This window comes from Mobula hypostoma, chromosome 1 (assembly GCF_963921235.1).
Source record: "Mobula hypostoma chromosome 1, sMobHyp1.1, whole genome shotgun sequence".
Lineage (NCBI taxonomy): Eukaryota > Metazoa > Chordata > Chondrichthyes > Myliobatiformes > Myliobatidae > Mobula > Mobula hypostoma.
The window spans coordinates 26,528,957-26,549,216 of record NC_086097.1 but is presented as its reverse complement, the minus strand read 5'-3'; the positions used below and the strand labels follow the sequence as shown (position 1 = coordinate 26,549,216).

The 20,260-nt window shown below is 41.4% G+C and overlaps 1 protein-coding gene across 9 annotated transcripts in view; it reads left to right on the top strand.

Moving 5' to 3' along the window:
- The window catches only part of foxn3 (forkhead box N3), a 408,734-nt gene that overhangs the window by 113,000 nt on the left and 275,474 nt on the right, over positions 1-20,260 (top strand). The window contains exon 1 of one of the 9 annotated variants that reach the window (XM_063044975.1): positions 9,227-9,246. The exons of 7 other annotated variants lie outside the window; for them this stretch is intronic. The gene's annotated coding sequence lies outside the window, so the exon portion shown is untranslated. Of the gene's footprint in view, positions 1-9,226; positions 9,247-9,727; positions 9,766-20,260 lie in introns of those variants that run through there. One more of the 9 variants, XM_063044985.1, reaches the window with a different exon arrangement.

Sequence of the window (20,260 nt, the reverse complement as noted above, 5' to 3'; positions counted from 1 at the left end):
TAAGTGCACGGTTGGTACAATGGTATGATGGAAGTTACAGTAAAGATAACGATAGCCTGGGGCAGTGGTAGTCAAGTGAGACCGCTGGAGACACTTCTACTTACTACAGACGAGATAGGCGAGATCGGTTGGGTTGCCTGCAGCGGTGTGTACTCGAGCAGACCATTGAAGCCCCTGTAGTTACTTTTCCAGAAAGGTCTTCCTAAAACATTGCCTTCCTTTACACAGTTGGGGATGCCGGAGACAGATGAGATAAGGATAACGGAAGGATGTGAAACCTTCCAACAACTAACTCCTTACTACTTCAAAATATCATGGCTGTCCACACGAAGTTTCAATGAACTTTAACACCTCTCTTGTGAAGGACCTTGTGAGTAACGGGTTCAAGTATACACAAATTACAATGACCTATATCCAAAACTGATGTAAAAATAGAGGTTTTCTGTTCCCTGTGCTCCTTTGCAGCCTCCTCTACATTGGTGAGACCCGTAGTAACCTGCGGGACTGCTTTGTTGAGTATCTCCACTCCACCTGCCAAAAGCAGAACTTCCCAGTGGCCAGACATATTAATTCTGAGCCCCATTCCCAATCGGACATGTCGATGCATGACCTCCTCTTGTGCCCAGATGAAACCATCCTCAGGGTGGAGGAGCAACAAGTTATAGTCTGTCTGGGTAGCTTCCAACTTGATGGTATGAATATCGATTTTTCCTTCCACTTAAAAGATGTTCCCACCCCCTCCCCTCTTCTATTCCTCATTCTGGCCTTTTACTTCTTCTCACTTGCCCATCACTTTCTCCTATGGTCCACGCCCCTCTCCTATCAGATTCCTTTTTTCTTCAGCCCTTTACCTTTCCCACCCACCTGGCTTCACCTTCTAGCTAGTCCTTCTTCCCCTCCTGCATCTTTTTATTCTGGCATCTTCCCCCTTTTCAGTCCTGAAGAAGGGCTTTGGCCCGAAACGTCAATCGACTGTTTATTCATTTCCATAGCAGACATCCCACCCTGCAAAAACTGATTTCAGGGAGGTAGCACCATCAATTTGCGGGAGACTTCCGGGAGAGGTGGGATGTCTGCAATAGAGTAGTTCATTAGCAGCTAGCCAGCTAGTTTAAATAACATTAGCTATGCTAATAAACGAATGATACCTGTTAAGCTCACCTCAACATGTCTTTTACAGTCTTAACCCACCATGAGCAATAGAAAAGTCACTGTTGCAAACAGTGCAGCGAGCAACAGTCATTATTTTGACCCCTATTAGGCAGGGGTACACTTTAGTGTAGTCTGGGGTGACGTATGTTTTATTATTTTTTGGAACACTCTGCCATGGCGCGCTGGCACGCTCTCTCTCTCTCTCTCTCATGGTCGCCTGCACGCTCTCAAGCACTCTCGCTCTCTATCGCACGCGCGTGCGCTCTCGTGGTCGCTCCAGCACTCTCTCTTGCTTTTCTCTCGCTCGCTCTCAAAAAAATTGATTTCCATGATATTGTATATAATTTGCGGGCATCAAGGAGCCACTATTAATATGCGGGAGACTCCCGGAAGTTCCGGGAGAGGTGGGATGTCTGCCATAGAAGCTGCCTGACCTGTGAGTTCCTCCTGCATTTTATGTGTGTTGCTTTGGATTTCCAGCATCTGCAGACTTTCTTGTGTTTATAGGTTTCTGCTCAGACTTCAGAACAGTGTGGGTGACAGGGCCCCATTCTGGTCTTCTTGTACACAAGTAAAATAAAAGAATGCTTGAGTCCCAAGAGTGAGTGTGTGTGCGTGTGTGTGTGTTCTGGACCTAGTTATTTTATAATCGGTGAAGACAGTTACTTCAGCAGTGCAATGAGAAGGATTGCTGCCTCGTAACTCCAGTGTCCCTGATTCAATCCTGGTATCTGATGCTGGCCTTGTGGAATTTGCATGTTCTCAAAATTAACATTTCAGGCCATTGACCGATAATAATTAGGGATACTGATTCACTAAATAAGTTTTTCAGAGGAATGGAAGCCAATTCATGTAAGTTAGCCCATCCAGTGTATGTCTAGTTTTTATAAATAAACTAAAAATGAGATTTTTTTGAACTGCCTTTGCTTTTTAAAAGTGTGTTTCAATATTAAGAAATCTCCTTGTATATTACATTATTACAGGCAGTACATGTAACTAGTATCTCATGAGGCAACCTGTTACCTGTGTAGTACTGAAAAACAAACACAATCTTCCATATTTTTAAAAAAACTACTCATTCTTAAGTTTTCCAAATATTATACTGTTATTAGAACTTGTAACTGAACCAATTAAGTTCCTTTCTTTACTTAATACAAGTTTGTGAATGTGACCAGTGTTTTCAGGATGCTTTCAGGATACTAACTGTTCAGAATTCACTAATTGGTTGTTTGTTACAGTGGAGTGTGTATGGCATGAAGTTTTTTGTGGCTTCACCCAATAACAACTTAGAATATCACGTAAAGACCCACTTAAAAGTATATTTTAATGCAGAGAAAATTCTTGTGAGTGAGAAACAGTTTATACTTTATTGTTGCTAAACGATTGATACTAGAATGTACAATCATCACTGCGATATTTGATTCTGCGCTTCCTACTCCCTGGATTACAAATACTAAATATTAAAAATAGTAAAAATTAGTAAATATTAAAAACTAAAACAAATTTCTTTAGTTTTCTCAGGAAGTAAAGGCACTGTTTTAAATGTTAACATTGCATTTTTCTTTAAGAATGTCACTTTCAAAATAAAGATTGGTGCCTAGATCGCTAGCCAATTGCACTTGTTTTTGGACATGCAATAAAAAGTTGGTCAGTGATTTGATTGGGTAATGTTTAAGTTATGTTTGTTTTGTGAATTGTGCAATACTTTTCATTGCACCTGCATGGCACAGTAGCATAGCAGTGCAACGCTTTACTGCATCGGTGATTAGCGAATGGAGTTCAATATCCACCGCTGTCTGTAAGGAGTTTTACTCCCGTGACTGTGTTTCCTTGGGTGCTCCAGTTTCCTATCATGTTCCAAAGATGCTGAATAAGGATTAGTAAATTGTGGACATGCTATGTTGGTGCTGGAAGCATGGTGATACTTGTGGGCTGCCCCCAGCATATTTTGGAACTGTGTTAGTCATTGGCACAAACAGTGCATTTCACTGTATGTTTTGATGGTTCAATATACATCTGAGAAATAAAGCTAATCTTTGTGCATGACAATAAACTCGACTTCAACTAATTTGAAGGGCCAAAAGGCCTGTTTCTGTGCTGTAGTTTCTATGGTTTCTATAGGTCAGTGGGACCAGGCAGAAAATGGTTCGGCACAGCCAAGAAGGGCCAAAAGGCCTGTTTCTGTGCTGTAGTTTCTATGGTTTCTATGGTTTTAATTTGGTGCTAGGGGGAAGGAAAGCAAACATATAAACACAAACAGCAATGAATGACAGTAAACTTGCAGGTATTACTGATTAATACTGATTTGGTTGCTATTTAATGCTTTTCTTTAAATAGTGCTCATATATTTGCCTTAGTGTTTTTAATAACTGAAGATTCACATCTCATATATTGGTAGTAACTGAATAAAGCTAAGGCTCAGATAATAACAGAAAAATTAGTTTCATTTCAAAGATCAATTCCGATTTTGTTACATAGGATTACAGAATTCTTTCCTTGTAACAAGTTCTGTGAATTACCCTTGTCAATTTGTGGAAGTACAAAGTGGACGTGGAATGAACTGCTGTGTGCCCAATGTGGGCAGATCAGGCTTGGGAATGGATGCAGAGTTGTTTCAATGTATGGTTTAGGTAATTTAAGTTTTGCATCTTTGGAATAGAGGACAAGATTGATTTCAGCTCTCCCCATAATTGAGCATGTTTGCAAGAAGCACTGCCACAGGAAAGCAGCATCCATCATCACAGACACCCACCATTCAGGTGATGCTACTTTCTTGATACTACCATTGGGTACACACCACCAGGTTCAGGGACAGTTATTACCCTTCAACCATCAGGGTTCTGAACCAATGTGGATACTTTCACTTACCTCAACTTTGAACTGATTCCATAACCTATGGACTAACTTTCAAGGACTCTACAGATTGTGTTCTCAGTATGGCTTGTTTATTTATTCATTTGTTTGTTTATTATTTTAATTTGCACAGTTTGTCTTTTTCTGCCCATTGTTTGTTTGTTAGCCCTTGTCTCTAGTTTTTCACTAACACTCTTGTATTTCTTTGTTCTGCTGTAAATCCCTGAAAGAAAATGAATCTCAAGGCAGTAGCAATCATAAACATGAAAAAGTCTGCAGATGCTGGAAATCCAGAGCAACACACACAAGATGCTGGAGGAGCTCAGCAGGTCAGGCAGCATTTATGGAAATGAATAAACGGTTGATGTTTTGTGCCTGTATCCATCTTCAGGACTGAGAAGGAATGGGGAAAATAGCAAAATAAAAAGGTGGGGGAAGGTGAAGGAGGGTAGCTGGAAGGTGACAGGTGAAGCCAGGTCAAGGGCTGGAGAGGAAGGAATGTGATAGGAGAGGAGAGTGGACCACAGGAGATAAGGAACGGGGGGGGGGGGACCCAGGGGGAGGTTATAGGCAGGTGAGTAGCAGAACTGAAACTCATGGAAGTGAGTCCACAGCCAGGAAGCCAGGCAACCGTGCAGCCAGTTACCCTTTAGTTGTAGACCACAGCCACAGCTCAACGCAGAGACGAGCAGTAAATTGCGGAGCAACAAGCTGAACCAGCCTGCCCTGACACATCGATCTTTTCAATCTGGCCCTTGCTTAAATTGTCCAAACCTCGGGAAATAGGGAGATCTGGTTTAAAATCACACTTGAAGGAGACACCTGACAGAGCTGCTCTGATCTGACCAAGCAAGTTCTTTAATTATTTGGAAACCTAGTCTATATGTGAATTTTCCCAAACTGCGCAAAGCAATGATTCAAAATCTATAAGTAAATGAGTGACTAAATAATGAGTTGCTTTATCATTTGTGAAATTTGATTCTTTGTTCATGTACTCGGCTGTTTTGCTTTTGTAACTTTTAGCCATTTCTCATTATATCAGATGTGGCTTAAAGTCATTGTTTCAAGCTTCAGTCTGGGACTTCCACATTTCCTCTTGGAAGAGACTAGTTGTATAATTAGGAAGTGTATTGACTTCCAAAGAAGATGTTAAGTTGAGAAGTGAAAATTAAAAATTGACAGATATTAAAATTATAAAATACATAAAAACAGTACAGCCTGGAGGTGCTCAGTAGGTCAGGCAACATTTGTGCAAAGGGGGCAGTACAGTAGCATAGTAGTTAGCGTGATACTTTACAGTATCAGTGATCTGGGTTCAGTTTCCACCACTGTCTGTAAGAGTTTGTGTGTTCTCCCCGTGACCACGTGGGTTTCCTCCGGGTGCTCCAGTTTCCTCCCACAGTCCAAAGATATACTGGTTGGCAGGCTAATTGGTCATTATAAATTGTCCCGTGGTTAGGCTAGGGTTAAATTGGGGTTTGCTGGGCGGTGTGGCACGAAAAGTCAGAATGGCTTGTTCTGTGCTGCATCTCAATCAATCAATCAATAAATAGATAGACAGATAAATAAATAGAAGAAACAGAGTTGGTGTCTTAAGTTGACGACCTTTTGTTTAACAAGATCCTTTGGCTTGACCTGCTGAGTATTTTTAGCATCTTTTGCAAAACACAAGAGGGTTCTAAGTTAACAAACACAAAATGCTGGAGGATCTCAGTAGGTCAGACAGCATCTGTAGAGGGGAATAAACAGTCAATGTATTGGGCTGATACCATTCATCAGGACTGCCAAGGAAGGGGGCAGAAGCTGGAATAAGGTCGAGGGAGAGGTGTGAGAAGTACAAGCTGGCAGGTAATACGTGAGACTAGGTGAGGGGGTTGGGGTGCGTGAGAGGGAGAGGGGGAATGAAGGAAGAAGCTGGGAGGTGATAGGTGGAAGAAGTTGACGTCTGAAGAAAAAGGAATCTATTAAAAGAGGACAGTGATCCATGGAAAAAAGAAAAGGAGGTGGGGTACCAGAGAAAGGTCTAAGCTTGAGAAATCAATGTCATGCCATCAGATTGGAAGCACCCCAGACAGGTTACTCCTCCAGCTTGAGTTTGACTTTATGGCAGTAGAGGAGGTCTTGGACAGACATGTCAGAACAGGAATGTAAAGTTGAATTGAAATGAGTGGCCCCGAGTTGATTCTGCATTTTGTAGCAGACAGAACAAAGGCCCCACTGTCTGCATTAGGTCTCACTGATGTGGAGGAAGCCGTACCATTTTTTAAAATTCCCCAGTCACTTTAATGAAGTAAAACAACCCATTGCTTCTCAGCAAGTTCAGTGGCTGATGGTCATGAACTTTAAGGGTTCTTACAGAGGAGGAGAGATTGAAGTTTACAGATGATGGGAGGCATGAGAGGCTGGTAAGTGATGGAATCAGAAGATACATGATAGATGATTACTATAGGAGTCTGAGTGTTGCAGAGCCAGAGGAAATTACAATGTTGGGTTGAGACAGAAGAGAGATCTTAAAATACACAATTTGCTGGAGCTTGACTTTAGATGAGTCAAGCTCCAACAAAGGGAATGGTGGTTGATTGGTGGGTAGCTTGGTGCTCCTTTCCTCTGAAGAGTTTTGGTTGAGCTGATGTTTACAGATGGAAAGTGTAGAACCCTCCACACCATTGAACACATCTACAAGGAGTGCTTCCACAAGAAAGAAGCATCCATTATCAAGGACCCCCACTATCCAGGCCATGCCCCCGTCTTGCTACAATGATTGGGCAGAAGGTACTACTAAGATTGGGTACAGGGAACAACCATCAAACCACTGAACCAGTGTGGATAACTTCAATCACCATTACCCTGAGCAGATTCATTTCAACTCGTGTTCTCAATATTTTTTTATTTGATCAGTGTCTTCGGCACGTTGGTGATTTGACAATCTTTGTTTATGTGTACTTTTTCATCAATTCTATTGTATTTCTTCATTTCCCTGTAACTGCCTGCAAGAAACTGAATCTCAAGCTAGTATATGGTAATGTAAGAACATAAGTGGGCCATCCGGCCCATCGAGCCTGCCCTGCCATTCAATAAGATCATGGCTGATCTGTCCGTAAACTCCATCTACCTGCCTTTTCCCCATAACCCTAAATTCCCTTACTATGTAAAAACCTGTCTAACTGTTTCTTAAATACATTTAGTGAAGAAGCCTCAACTGTTTCCCTGGGCAGAGAATTCCACAGGTTCACCACTCTCTGGGAAAAAGTTTCTCCTCATTTCCGTCCTAAATCTTCTCCCCTTATACATACTTCGATAATAAATTTATTTTGACTTTGACTATGAGGGCTCCTTTCCTCTGAAGAGTCTGAAACTAGAGAGCTAATGTCTCAAGATGAAGGAGCCAGCTATTTCTTTGAGGAGAAAATTCCCTCACCACAAGTTGTGAATCTTAGAAGTTCTATACCCCATAGGTCAGTGCACTCTTGGTTTATGAATACATTCAAAACAAAGCATTGGAAGCAACAGGAGATATAGAGAATAGGGGATGGTATGTGACTTTGAATTTATAATTCTGCTGTGGTATGCTTCAAAGTTGAATGGCATACTTCTATTCCTTTTCAAATGTTCTTTAAAAACTGTCCAGCGAAACACTAAGATAAAGTCTGTAGCTGACAAAAGGTAGGTGAGGGACTCAGAAACAGACGAGATGAGTGGCTAACATTGTGGAAGTGGAGGTGATCATTCGTGGTGAAGGTAGAATATGGGAATGAAAACCCATTCTGACTGTTGTGTGCTGGGGCAGCAGGCTGAGGGTAGCAGGCACCAAAAGAATCAACAAACTCCTTCGTAAGGCCAGTGATGTTGTGGGGATGGAACTGGACTCTCTCACGGTGGTGTCTGAAAAGAGAATGCTGTCCAAGTTGCATGCCATCTTGGTCAATGTCTCCCATCCACTACATAATGTACTGGGTGGGCACAGGAGTACATTCAGCCAGAGACTCATTCCTCCGAGGTGCAGCACAGAGCGTCATAGGAAGTCATTCCTGCCTGTGGCCATCAAACTTTACAGACTCCTTCCTTGGAGGGTCAGACACCCTGAGCCGATAGGCTGGTCCTGGACTTATTTCATAATTTACTGGCATAATTTACATATTACTATTTAACTATTCATGGTTCTATTACTATTTATTATTTACGGTGCAACTGTAACGAAAACCAATTTCCCCCGGGATCAATAAAGTATGACTACTACTACTACTTAAGAAGGCAGTGTTGCGGCTCTGCAAAACCCCAGTTAGACCACACTTGAAATATTGTGTTCAGTTCTGGTTACCTCATTATAGGAAGGATGTGGAAGTTTTAGAGATGGTGCAGAAGAAATTTATCAGGATGCTTCTTGGATTAGAGAACGCGTCTTATGAGGGTCGGTTGAGGAAGCTAGGGCTTTTCTCTGTGGAGTGAAGGAGGTTGAGAGATGTCTTGATAGAGGTGTACAAGATGTTAGGGGGCACATATTGAGTGGATAGCCTGTTAGTTTTCTCCCCCAGGACAGAAATGGTTAATAAGAGAGGGCATAATTTTAAGATAATTGGAAGAAAGTATAGGGGTGATGTCAGAGGTGAGTTTTTTTTACACAGAGATGGAATGCTCTGCGAAGGGTAGTGGTAGAGATAGATATATTCAAAACATTTGAAATACTCTTAAATAGGCATATGGATGATAGAAAAATGGAAGGCTATGTGGGAAGGGTTAATCTTAGAATAGTTTGAAAGGCTGGTACAATGTTGTGGCTTGAAGGACCTGTACTGTGCTGTAGTATTCTACGTTCTATATGGCTTGGCCTCAGACAGTGTCATGGAGAGTTTAAAGTTGGTGATAGAGCAAAGGTAAGAGGTTTGGTTGTCTCAGTACTTAACTGGACCTGTTATTTTATTGGCTAAGGCTAAGAATTATTTATCAGTCTGTGCTGCAGAATATGTGACTTGTAGTTATCTGTCCTTTGATAAAATTAACAGCATTGCAAAACAAATTTTGTAGCTGTTAGGTTTTTAGAGATCATGAAAGGCATTGTGTAAATGCAAGTCTATTGTTTTCCCCACTGATGAATTAAGATTGCTAGTTTATCTCCCAGCAGTTAAGGAGTTAAAATAATGACTAAACTGATCCAGGATATGATGTAACTTGGGCCTTGTTTTAATAAAAGTTTATTTTTCCAACTTGAATATTACGGCTGTGTCTGTGATTTGTATACATACGGTATGTTTGTTGCCCAATTAAAACTTTGGCTATCTATACTATAAACTTAAAATGGGAAACTTTAGTAGAGTTTCTCTCGTAGATTAATCAAAAGCAATCTTGAAGCATACTTTTTGCAAAGCGCCGTTAAATGCAGCATTTGTCTTCAGATATTTTGTCTGTCTTCATTTCGTGCTGTAGTAGTGGTGTCATAAGGTGAGCCTGATTACACGCTGAGTGTTGGCAAAATATAGCTGTGAGGAACGTATTGATATTATAGGGAGTGAAAGGCTTGCAGGATGGGTCTGCTTGTTCGACAGGCTGATGATGTGAGGTGTGATTGAAGCAGGTCTGTTGTGAACAACCCTGCTTTAAGCAGACTGGTTGTGAAATCCAAGTGGCAACTCTTAGATTTTTCATTCTGTCTGCTTTCTATTAACATTTATTGCCTTTTGTTGTCAGCTGTTCAAAATAAGAAAGTCAACAGAACGTCTGAAGAGAAAGGGTCGTGATTTTAAAAATACCACCAGAACTTATTAGGTAGGAATGTCTGGTGAATCAAGTTCATAGTGTGTTTTTACTTTGTTGTTCCGATTGAGGGCTTGACTTCCCTTCCTTAAGGTTTACTAATGTGAACTCAATCATTAGTGGTGAATAATTTATCACTTACATGAATGGCCTCATTAGTTGGCTTTTCAAAGTTTAAATTACTTTTGTGGTATCATTACACAGGTTTTCTGTTCAGTGGAAGGGTAAAATGACAATTTGGCAGTGTTCTTGCTTGTAACGGGGATAGTCAGCCTCGAGTTTTGCTAAGATTGTTCAGAATATATAGCAAATCAGTTCTTGCTTGGTAACTTATTTTTCTAACAGACCTGCTGTGGAGAGTAGAGGAAAATTTTGTTAACATAGAAACATAGAAAATAGGTGCAGGAGTAGGCCATTCGGCCCTTCGAGCCTGTACCGCCATTCAGTATGATCATGGCTGATAATCCAACTCAGAACCCTGTACCAGCCTTACCCCCATACCCCCGATCCCTTTAGCCACAAGGGCCATATCTAACTTCCTCTTAAGTATAGCCAATGAACTGGCCTCAACTGTTTCCTGTGGCAGAGAATTCCACAGATTCACCACTCTCTGTGTGAAGAAGTTTTTCCTAATCTCGGTCCTGAAAGGCTTCCCCTTTATCCTCAAACTGTGACCCCTCGTTCTGGACTTCCCCAACATCGGGAACCATCTTCCTGCATCTAGCCTGCCCAATCCCTTTAGGATTTTATATGTTTCAATAAGATCCCCAATCAATCTTCTAAATTCCAACGAGTATAAGCCTAGTCGATCCAGTCTTTCATCATATGAAAGTCCTGCCATCCCAGGAATCCATCTGGTGAACCATCTTTGTACTCCCTCTATGGCCAGGATGTCTTTCCTCAGATTAGGGGACCAAAACTGCACACAATATTCCAGATGTGGTCTCACCAAGGCCTTGTACAACTTTCAGAAATGTATTGAGCCTATTTTTGGTATTTTCCAGTAGTGAGGATAATAGGCTGTGGAGTTATAAGCTGATATATATTATAATAAACCTTATACTTTTGACACTAAAGATAACTTAAAAACCACCTGAAATTTGACTCTTAATTTTTCATTTGTAAAGGTAATGGAAGGCTTTTGCTGTCATAAAATTGAGCAGGGAGAGTGTGAAGAGATTCTCTGACAAGATAGTTATTTTTTTAAGAATGTCTCCATTCAGTGTGATTTTACTAGGCACAGAGGAAAAACAAGTTTGTATTTGTTTATTGCCTTACCAATTTCAAGATAATCTGAAGTGTGTTCGGTAAATGAAGCGTTGTCACTGTTGTACTGAATCAAATGCAGCCGGCAGTATGATCCCAGAAGGCAGAAACAAGATCATATCTGTTCCGAAAATTACTAGTGTATGTTACTGGCCAAAGCATAGTGGCGATACCACAGAGATCTAAATAGTAAATAGGATCAGTTTTATCTTCAGCTCCTTAGATGTTCTTTCATAGTTCAGTTCAAAGCAAGTAAAAGAATTTAATACAAACACGAGAAAATATACAGATGCTGTAAATCCAAGCAACACATTATAAATGCTGGAGGAACTCAGCAGGCCAGGCAGCTTCGATGGGAAAGAGTAAACAGTCGATGTTTTGGGCCAAGACCTTTCATCAAAAAGAATTTTAAACTGTGCATAAACCACCAACTTGGCGTGGCACTGAATGTGTTCACTCACTGAACCAATTTCTGTCTGCAGATTTCTGGGAACGGCCATGTGTCTGCTTTGCAGGTCTGAAGCTTAGACAGAGCAGAGGTTGATAGATCCGTGATTAGTAAGGGTGTTAAAGGTTACAGGGAGAAGGTGAGAGAATAGGGTTGAGAGAGGTTATGAATCAGCCATGATCGAATGGTGGAGCAGACTATAGGTTGAATGGCCTAATTTTACTCCTATGTCTTGCGATTTTATGATTTTGATGTTCTCTCAGGATCCTCATTGGTGTTCTGCTTGCACATTGATCTGCTTGTTGATTTTCTGCTAGTATGGTCACTTTGGTGAGATACCGTCTGTTAACCCTTTTGGGGATGCACACTGGCAAAAATGCAGAACTAGTCCAAGCTTCGTGCTTCTGAGTTCAAACTGTTTTCCTAATGCATCACCAGCACCAGCCTACTCACCATCTTAGAAGTATATTCAGAATGGTGCCAGAAAATGGTGAAAAATCTCACCCACCCTTTTCATGTTGATCCCACTCCCATCAGGGAAGAGGCTGTGCAGCATCCAGATCAGGACCACTGAACTCAAAATCAGTTACTTCCCTCAAGCCATCAAGGCTGATGAATATTTCACTCATTAACACCCCCACCCCCACTACATACACTTCACTCAGTGTCACTTTATGTACACACAGTTGTAAGGAAAAGTTTGTGAACTCTTTTCTGCATTTATTACTCATAAAATGTGGTCTGATCTTCATCTAAGTCAAAATAATAGGCAAACACAATCTGCCTAAACTAATAAGACACAAACAATTGTACTACTTCTTGCCAATACTGAGCACACCATTTAAACAATTGTAGTCTAGATTCAAAGAAGTTTGTGGACCCTTGTATTTAATAACTGATAGAACCTCCTTTCGCAGCAACAACATCCATCAAACATTTCCTGTAGCTACTGATCAGACTTGCACAACAGCAAGGAGGGATTTTAGACCATTCCTCCATACAAAACTGCTTCAGTTCATCAATATTTCTGGGATATCTTGCATGAACAGCCTTCTTCAGGTCATCTCAGTTGGGTTAAGCTCTAGACTCTGACTTGGCCATTCCATAACATGAATTTTCTTCCTTTTAAACCATTCTGTTGTTGATTTACTCTTGTCTTTCAGATCATTGTCCTGTTGCATTATCCAACTTCTATTAAGTTTCAAATGATGGACTGCTACCCTAACATTCTCCTGTAAAATATCTTGATACAATTTTGAATTTATTGTTCCCTCAACAATTGCAAGCTGTGCAGGCCCTGAGGCAGCAAAGCAGCCCCAAACCATGAAGCTCCTTCCACCATGTTTCACAGTTCAGATGAGGTTTTGGTGTTGCTGTGCTGTGCCCTTTTTCCTCCAATCATAATGTACGTTTCCACCCAAAAGTTCAACTTTTGTCTCATCTGTCCACAGAACGTTGTCCCAGAAGCATTAGGGAACATCCATGTGGTCTTTTGCATACTTGAGACGAGCAGCAATATTATTTTTTGGAGAGCAGTGGTTCCTTCTGTGGTGTCCTTCCACAAACACCATTCTTGTTCACCGTTTTTCTTATAGTGGACACATGAACAAAGACTTTAACAAGTTCTAGAGATTTCTGCGGGTCTTTTGCTGTTACTCAGTTTTTTTTCCCACCTCAGTCAGCACTGCACGTTGTGCTCTTGGTGTGATCTTTGCAGGACACCCACTCCGGGAGAGAATAACAACAGTACTGAGTTTCCTCCATTTGTAGACAGTTTCTCTTACTGTGGACTGATAAACAATCAGGTCGTTAGAAATGCTTTTGCAGCCTGTTCCAGCTTCACGCATCTCTACAGTTTTCTTCTAAGGTCCTCTGAAAGTTATTTTGATTGAGGGATGGTGCACATAAACAGATCTTTCTTGAGAAGAGTGAGCTCTGTCAATAACCTGAATTGATGTGTCTGTTTTATAGGGCAGGGCACCTCTACAACCCATACCTCCAATTTCATCTTATTGATTGGAACACCTGACTACAAATAGCTTTTGTAGAAGGCATTGCCCCATAGGTTCACACACTTTTTTGAATCTAGACTGTGATTGTTTAAATGATGTACTCAGTACTGACGAGAAGTAGTACAATTGTTTGTGTTTTATTAGTTTAGGCAAGATTGTGTTTGCCTATTATTTGGACTTGGGTGAAGATCAGACCACATTTTGTGAGTAATTAATGCAGAAAACCAGGTAATTGCAAAGAGTTCACAAACCTTTTTTTGCAACTACACAATCAGTTTGTCTATATAATGAGTACATCTACATTGTGTTTATACAATTGCTTTTATATTTATATTTATTGCATTTTTTGTTTATTGTATTTCTTCATGCTGTATCAGATCTGGAGCAACAATCATTTCATTTTCCTTTACCCCTGTGTACTGAAAATTGGCAATAAACAATCTTAAATCTCTATATCATACCTATGTTTCAGTAGACATCCACTTGATATATTGGTCACATGTTAATTGTTTCCTATTGTCACATATAAAGTCATACAGTCATAGAGTGCTTCAGTCTTAAAAATGGCCCTTTGGCCCATCTAGACCATGCCAAACTGATAGTCTACCTAGTCCTATTGACCCTCACCTGGACCATAGCCCGCCATACCCCTGCCATCCATGTACTTATCCAAACTCTCTTTAAGTGTTGACAGAGGAGCAGAATTAGGCCATTTGGCCCAGTGAATCTGTTCTGTCATTCTATCACGTTTGATTTATTATGCCCCTCAATCCCATTCCCCTGCCTTCACGTTGTAACCTTTGACACCCTTACCAGTCAAGAACCTATCAACCTTCGCTTTAAGGATACCTGGTGACTTGGCCTCCACTGCAGACCGTGATAATGATTTCCACTGATTCACCACCCCCTTGCTAAAGAAATTCCTCCTCATCTCTGTTCTAAAGGGACATCCTTGATTTCTGAGGCTGTGCCCTTTGGTCCTAGATTCCCCCACTATGGAAACATCCTGTCCACATCCACTTTATCTAGGCCTTTCAATATTTGATAGGTGTCAATTCCCCCTCATTCTTCTTAAACTCCAGAGTCATCAAATGCTCCTCGTACATTTCCCAGGATTGTTCATGTGAACCTTCTCTGGACCGTCTCCAATGCCAGCATGTACTTTCTTAGATAAGAGGCCCAAAACAGCGCATCATATTCCAAGTGTTGTCTGACCCATGCCTTATAAATTCTCGGTACTACATCCTTGCTTTTATATTCTAATCCTCTCAGATTGAATGCTAACATTACATTTGCCTTCCTTACAACCAGCTCCACTTGCCAAATTGCCAGTTACCCTTTAGAGAATCCTTCCTTTCCAGTTATGATGAAGAGCCTTGGGCCAAAATGTCGACTGTTCACCCCTCTCCATAGATGCTGCCTGAACTGCTGAGTTCCTCCGGCATTTTGTGTGTGTTGCTCTGGATTTCTAGCATGGGCAGAATCCCTTGTGTAACCAGAGTTGTTTGATTTTCCTTCTGTTTTCATTTCTCCTCTACTGAGTATGTGGGCTCACATTAGATTTGCAGTTCCATTTGAAATTCTCCTCTTAACTTGCCAGAGAGTTTTTTTTAAATAATTCAGTGATCAGGGCAAAATGTTCAGAAATCAGTTCCAGTCGCTTTACTACAGGAAGGATGTGGAAGCCATAGAAAGGGTGCAGAGGAGATTTACAAGGATGTTGCCTGGATTAGGGGGCGTGCCTTATGAAAACAGGTTGAGTGAGCTCAGCCTTTTCTCCTTGGAGTGATGGAGGATGAGAGGTGACCTGATAGAGGTGTATAAGATGATGAGAGGCATTGATCATGTGGATAGGCAGAGGCTTTATCCCAGGGCTGAAATGGTTGCCACAAAAGGACACAGGTTTAAGGTACTGGGGAGTAGGTACAGAGGAGATGTCAGGGGTAAGTTTTTTACTCGGAGAGTGGTGAGTGCGTGGAATGGGCTGCTGGCAATGGTGGTGGAGGCAAATATGATAGGGTCTTTTAAGAGACTTTTGGATAGGTACATGGAACTTAGAAAAATGGAGGGCTATGGGGAAGTTGAGTAATTTCTAAGGTAGGGACATGTTCGGCACAACTTTGTGGGCCAAAGGGCCTGTATTGTGCTGTAGGTTTTCTATGTTTCTAAATTTAAAGAGGAGTTACAAGTGACAACAGATGCTGGAATCTGAAGCAACAAGGAACTCAGCAGGCCAGGCAGCATCTCTGGAGAGAATTGGATAGTCATTGAAACCCTTCATCAGAAATTTAAACCCTACAGAATCAGAATCAGAATCGGGTTTAATATCACCAGCATATGTCGTGAAATTTGTTAACTTAGAGACAACAGTACAATGTAATACATGGTGAAATATAGCAAAAAGTAAGTAAATCCATGACAGTAAGTCTGTGTGTTAATAATGGACGTCGCCTTTCTGAGGCACTGCTCCTTGAAGATGTTTTGCATACTAAGCAAGCTAGTACCCATGATGGAGCTGACTAATTTTACAACTTTTGTAGTTTTCTTTTGATCCTGTTCAGTAGCTCCCCCCTTCTCCCACACCCCCATACCAGACAGGGATTCAGCCTGTCAGAATGCTCTCCACGGTACATCTGTGGAAGTTTTCAGATGTTTTAGGAGACAATCACATCAAATCTCCTCAGACTCCCAAAGAAATATAGCCGCTGTCTTGCCTTCTTTATAGCTGCATTGATATATTGGGACCAGGTTAGATCCTCAGAGATATTGACACCCAGGAACTTGAAATGGCTACCTGTCTCCACTTCTCTATCAGGATTGGTTCGTGTTCCCTTGTCTTACCCTTCCTGAAGTCCACAATCAGCTCCTTGGTCTTATTGACACTGTGTACAAGGTTATTGCTGTAACACCAGTCAACTAGCTGGTATGTTTCACTCCTATATGCCTTTTTTGTCTCCATCTGAGATTCTGCCAACAATGGTTGTATCGCCAGCAAATTTATTGATGGGATTTGAGCTATGCCTAGCCACACAGTAATTGGTATGGAGAGAGTAGAGCAGTGGGCTAAGCACACATCCCTGAGGTGCATTAGTGTTGGTCATCAGCAAGGAGGAGATATTTCCAATCCGCAGAGATTGTGGTCTTCCAGTTAGGAAGTTGAGGATCCAATTGCAGAGGGAAGTACAGAGGCCCAGGTTTTGTAGTTTATCAGTCAGGACTGTAGGAGTGATGGTGTTGAGCGCTGAGCTATAATCAATAAACAGCACCCTGACATAAGTGTTGTATTGTCCAGGTGATCTAAGGTCATGTGAAGAGGCAATGAGATTGCATCCGACGTCAACCTTTTGTGATGATAGGCAAATTGCATTGGGTCCTTGCTGAGGGAGGAGTTGATTCTAGCCATGACCAACCTCTCAAAGCATTTCATCACTGTGGACGTGAGTAATGCTGGACAATAGCCATTAAGGCAGCTCTCACTACTCTTCATGGGCACTGGTATAATTATTGCCCTTTTGAAGCAGGTAGGAACTTCTGACCGTAGCAGTGAGAGGTTGAAACTGTCCTTGAATACTCCCACCAGTTGGCTGGCACAAGTTTTCAGAGCCTTACCAGGTACTCCATCTGGGCCTTCTGCCTTGCAAGAGTTCACCCTCCTGAAAGACAGCCTAACATTGGCCTCTGAGACAGAGATCACAGGGTCACTGGTAACTATGGTAACTAGTGAATTTAAATTCAGTTAAATAAATTAGAATAAAAGCTAGCATTGGTAACAGTGACATTGAAGCTACTGGACTGTTCTTTAAGAACTAACTAGTTTTTACTGTCCTTTGGAGAAGGAAATACGTTACTTTTTACCAGCCTAACCTTTATTATACTTCCAGATCTGCGTTTGGCTCCTAACTACTCCCTGAAAATGAAGTTCTCAGTTATCATTGGCAATGATAGGTGAAAAGTAAATATTTGCTTAGAAAACAATTTTCACTTTTCAGAAATATATTAAAAATGGACTTGTATTTACAGGCGGCACCCATGTTACAGATAGGCATCTTATGGACACCTCCTACAAGTGATTGAGCTCCAACAGTATAGTTAAATTTAAAAGTCCAGTGTACGAATGTATTTAACAAATTCGTTTTAACAAATGTCAGACCTAGATTTTCAAGTCCCTCAATTACAGGACTCTGCAGAGAGTGGTGCGGACAGCCCAGAGCATCTGTAGTTGTGAACTTCCCACTATTCAAGACATTTACAAAGACAAGGATGTAAAAAAGGCCCGAAGGGTCATTGGAGACCGAGTCACGCCAACCACAAACTGTTCCAGCTGCTACCATCCTGGAAACGGTACCACAGCACCACATTGCCTGCGATGCTGTGGTACCGTTTTCCGGATGGTAGCAGCTGGAACAGTTTGCTAAATGAGGCAAAAACAACAAGCATTGAAGCCGACGTCATCAAGAACCAAGTAAGATGGAGCGGTCATGTCGTTCGGATGAAAGACGAACGTCTGCTGAAACAAATCTTCTACTCCCAGCTTAAAGAAGGCAAACGTAAAAGAGGCAGACAACAGAAGAGATTCATAGTCATAGTCATAGTCATACTTTATTGATCCCGGGGGAAATTGGGGATGAAGAAATGTAACATCGACATCAACAATTGGGAAACCAATGCCAAGGACAGGAAACTCTGGCAAGCCATCATCTGAGAAGGAACAGCAACTTTTGAAGCCAACAGATGTGCAGAATTAGAAGAAAAGAGAAGAAAATGGAAAGAGAGGCAGCAAAACCAAAGCCTGATCTGCCATCTGGAACTACCTGTCCTGAATGCAGAAGAACTTTCAAAGCCAAGATTGGACTCATAAGCCACTTGAGAGCCCATAAAATAGATCAACAGAACAAAGACCATCATCCTCGACCTCGAGGGACAGCCATGACGACGACTGCAGCATAAAAGCCAGGACCAACAGGCTCCGGGACAGCTTCTTCCACCAGGCCATCAGACTGATTAATTCATGCTGATGCAACTGTATTTCTATGTTATATTGACTGTCCTGTTGTACATAATATTTATTATAAATTACTATAATTGCACATTGCATATTTGAACAGAGACGTAACGTAAAGAATTTTACTCTCCGTATATTTGAAGCATGTAAGTAATAAAGTCAATTCAATTCAATTCTTTTTCTAAGCCCACCCTCTGTCTGTGTCCCTCCCTCCCCTACCACCTATATCGCTAACTCTCGCTCACTTGCACTCACTCACACATTCTCCTTCCTGTCTCCACTTACTCATTCTTGTCGGTCTTAAGTATGTTTGATGCCAATCATTGCTGTATTGTAAAGGTTACCATATTCTTGTGTATTTTCCAACTTAACTGATAAAGGCAATTTAAGGAAATGAGGATGGTTTATATGTAGTGCCTTTCACAATCCCTTGTGTTATCTTGTAGTGTTTTTTATATATAACTGTTAAAACCTTTTGATGTGTTGAAAATGGATTCCAAATCATTTCACAGGTTCTGATAAGAGAATGAGTAAATGTTTGTCATGCGGCTTGAGGAATGCATTATAGCTTAGAAAAGTCGTGTGCTCTTGTTTGCATAGTGTCCTGGGTATTTTAACATCCTCCTGAGGTGGCAGCTAAGTAGGTCAGTTTAATATACAAATTAAAAGTAATTTTCTAATGGAGTATTTACTATAGATCATGCCCAGGGCTTGATCTGTATTTGATTTGGCACCCTTCTGAAGTAAGGTGACAGCAATGCAACTTTTCATGTACATTACTATGAGGTAGATTGCTTATAAATAAGATATTGTGCCTGCTGAGCACTTCTGCCCAGTTTAATTAAGAATATCGAACATAACAGCACAGTAAAGGCCCTTCAGTCATGACGATCTTTTAACCTACTCTAATAAGATCAATCTAACCCCTCTTACATAGAAACATAGAAAACCTACAGCACAATACAGGCCCTTCGGCCCTCAAAGTTGTGCTGAACATATCCCTATCTTAGAAATTACTAGGCTTACCTATAGCCGTCTATTTTTCTAAGCTCCATATACCTGTCCAAAAGTCTGTTAAAAGATCCTATCGTATCCGCCTCCTCCACTGTTGCCAGCAGCCCATTCCATGCACTCACCACTCTCTGAGTAAAAAAACTTACCCCTAACATCTCCTCTGTACCTACTCCCCAGCACCTTAAACCTGTGTTCTCTTATGGCAACCATTTCAGCCCTGGGAAAAAGCCTCTGACTATCCACACGATCAATGCCTCTCATCATCTTATACATCTCTATCAGGTCACCTCTCATCCTCCATCGCTCCAAGGAGAAAAGGCCGAGTTTACTTAACCTGTTCTCATAAAGCATGCTCCCTAATCCAGGTAACATCCTTGTAAATCTCCTCTGCACTCTTTCGATGGTTTCCACATCCTTCCTGTAGTGAGGCGACCAGAACTGAGCACAGTACTCCAAATGGGGTCTGACTAAAGTCCTGTATAGCTGCAACATTACCTCTCGGCTCCTAAATTCAATTCCATGATTGATGAAGGCCAAATACACTGTATGCCTTCTTAACCACAGAGTCAACCTGCGCAGCTGCTTTGAGTGTCCTATGGTATCAGACCCCAAGATCCCTCTGATCCTCCTCACTGCCAAGAGTCTTACCATTAATACTATATTCTGCCGTCATATTTGACCTACCAAAATGAACCAGCTCACACTTATCTGGGTTGATCTCCATCTGCCACTTCTCTGCCCAGTTTTGCATCCTATCAGTGTCCC